A 3,417-nucleotide genomic window follows, 5' to 3' on the forward strand; every position below is an offset into this window, starting at 1 on the left:
CCTTTTCCTCCTACTTCTTTCCTCTATTTCCTTTTACTTTTTTCTTGTCCCACTATCACACTCAGCATTAATTTGGGCTTCAGTAATTCCTCTCAGTTATATTGCCCATGATCAAGCCCTACCAGGCCTCTTACACCCTCCTCACTACTGATTTTGGATCACTTGTTGTTCCTTTGTCCCTAAGTTTGTTAACACCACTTCCTTTCCACTACCTCCCCCTCTCCCATGTTCCCTGAGAACCGTTGATCCCATTGTTTTCTCCTCCAGATTGTTTATCCAGCCTATCTTATCTAGATAGACCTGCAGATATAATAATATGCACAAAATCAAAACAGCAAAAGAAAGCAACAAAAGAAAACACAATGGCAACAACAACAACAAACCAATGACCAAAAAAAAATAAAAGTCTGTAAATAGTTCAAGGTCTATTTATTGATCTTTAGGAGTGTTTTCCAGTCAAGTCTGATGGGGTGCCACGCCCTGGCCCCAAAGTCTATATTTGGTACTCCCTCGGGACTTCCTTGCTCTGCTCCCCTTGCTGTTCTGTTGCATGTCCTTAGTGTTTTGCCTCAATGTGGTGGGGTCAGATGGGGTGTAAATCCCACACTGTGTCTCCAGTGTTGTCTCCTGTAGGGCTTTGGGTCAGTGAGGGATGTCATGTCTCATAGTGGGGCTGGCCATATGGTCTTCTCTGTGCATTGGCTGCTCTGAGCGAGGATATCATCCTCAAGGTTTGGTGGGCCAAGATGTGCTCCGCTCTCTCTTCCTACCCCTTCATTTGCTCCCGTGTGCTCTGATCAGACATGTCCCTCTCCCTGAGTTAATTATGCCAGCCTGTTCGATAATCACATGTGGGGCTAATTGAAAGGTGGAGGGATAAATGGGTGGTGAGCCTCGCCTTTCTATCTCTCGGGGCTCTTGTTCTGTGATGGTTGCACTGGGTGCAGTTTCCTGCTTCAGCTTGCAAGATTGACTTCCTACAAGACATCTCCAAGGAGAAGCTACATGGATCTATCCCGATGCAGCCCTGGGTGCTGGAGCAGCCGTGTAGAGACCCCTGCCAGTGCTGAGATGCTTACAAGTTCACTGACTCAGCTTTCCTCCTGCAGTCGGCGTCATTGCCTCTGTTTTGTGAGGTGGAGGACTTTGTGGACTGGTGTTGGGTTAATGTCGGATTTGTGGGCTTGGGCAGCATTGGGTTGGGATGTTTTCGTGATGCACACTTTCTTTACATAAAACTCTCTTATACATGAGTTGTTGTGGATTTGTTTCTCTAAAGTACCTAGACTAATACACCCAGATATACATATACAATTTTTTAATAGATCAATTTATTTTATTTTTATTTTATCATTTTATTGGGGGGCTCTTATGACAGTCAATCATTCAATTGTATTTTAAGCACATTTATTTGATGTTGCCATCAAATTTCCAAAACATTTTCTTTCTACTTGAGCCCTTGGTATCAGCTCCTCTTTTTTCCTTTAAAAAAAAAATCAATTTCTTTAGTCAATACCCTATTAAAAGTTATCCAGTTATTCAAAAACATACATGTTGGAAAGATCCATATATTTTTCAAACTGTAGTTTCAATTTAGCAGCCCTAATGGTCTAGTGGGTTAGCAGTTTAAAACCACCAGGTATTCTGTGTGAGGAAAAAAATGAAGCTTTCTACATCCATGAAAGAAACCCATAGGGGCAGTTCTACCCTGTATTACAGGGTCTCTATGAGCTGGATCAACTCAATGGTAGTGAGTTTGCTTTTGAGTGGGATTGTTTTAAAAGACTCCCGAGATGGCAAGCTTATACTTTGTTGTGCACTCAATGTTCAAAGTGTCAGAATTTCTTGATACTCAACACATTTTGCTACCAACTGGTAAAAGAACAACTCTGAATGTCAAGGGTAAAAATAGAATGTCTTACATCTCAATGTCTAATTATGAAATTTTCTCTCCTAAGAAACTTTTGGTCTAAGCCTTTTTAGTTTACTTATTTGCCCTGCCAGCCCCCCCTCCTTCCTCCCCCCAACTTTCAGGTTGGGATGACTATATTCATATTATGGTTGCTATCCTGGAAGTTGTCTTTTGGAATAAATTCCTGCTGGCATAACTGTTAATAAGGAAACACAAGCCAAAACGCAAGCCTTTTTATTACACCAAAAATGCAACCTTAATTATATAAAAGCGAGTAACCGTCCTTTGGCTGACACGCCCTGTGGCTGAGATCAGTGAGCCATCATGGTCCTGCCACAAGCTGTAATTTGCAAAGCTGTAAACTCCACTTCCCTCCATTTCTTCGTTCTTCTCCCACCCAATCAACCACCACCGTTTTAAATATAGAGACTATCCTTTTTTGGTCATAGTTCATAGCTAGTTATAGCAAGATTCTCTTGATACCCAGCCAGACTTTGATGATTTTTTTTTAAGGTTCGAGTTAAGAATACCATGAGTTAAGAATAAATTGCTCCACCAGATGGGTATAAAATTCTGCTCTTCTCTTTCCCATGTATACTAAAATAAAGTCCCTTGATTCTCACCCTCACAAACCTATATTTTACTAAGTTGTTATTTTCCCTAATGTAGTCTATATCCACTCATCATGCATTTGTCTGAACACTTGTTCTAGGGTGGGTATTAGAGTAAACTAAAAAGACTGATGCACTTGCCATAGAGTCAAATCTGATTCATGGCTACTCCATGTGTGTCAGAGCAGAATTATGTGCCATAGGATTTCCAATGGCTGATTTTTCCAAAGTAGGTTGTCAAGCCTTTTTTATCCCTGTAGTGCATCTGAGTGGACTGGAGCAGCCAACATTTCAGTTAGCAACTAAACACCAAAGCATTTCTCCTACACAAGGGGACACACACACACACACAGAGATCTGTATAAACACAGATCACATATATGTGTATATATCCTCAAGGAGCTCACAAATCTAGTAGAGAAGAAAGACTAATACACAAGTAATTACCACCCAATGAAACAATGTGATGAGTGATTCTGGTGTTATAAATTAGAGCTTCCTAAGCCCCGGGGCATCCAGATTTCTCCCTTAAATGCGCTATAATATGGTTATTAAAATCATTGGCTTTGGATACAGACCACCTGCCTTTAAATCTGAGTCTCACTCTCCTCATTGCAACAATGAAGCTAATAAGAAAGCGTTCCTTTTTTCCATAATGAATAGAGTGTTCTTAGCACAGTGCTTAGCACTTACTAATCTTTTGATAAATATTGATTGTTGTTTATCATTACTCATCTTTGAAGGTCCAATTCAAATGTGAAGACTTACATTCCATTCACATATCAACTCTGTAATTTAATTTTTTGTATATAAAAAAATAAGAAAAGGTGTGATTACAAGTATAAAATATGTATGTATATTATATCATTTCTTAGTTGTTTTAAATTATTTCTT

This window comes from Echinops telfairi, unplaced genomic scaffold (assembly GCF_000313985.2).
Source record: "Echinops telfairi isolate 266 unplaced genomic scaffold, ASM31398v2 ScPeMD7_5868;HRSCAF=6743_1, whole genome shotgun sequence".
In the NCBI taxonomy this organism is placed as follows: domain Eukaryota; kingdom Metazoa; phylum Chordata; class Mammalia; order Afrosoricida; family Tenrecidae; genus Echinops; species Echinops telfairi.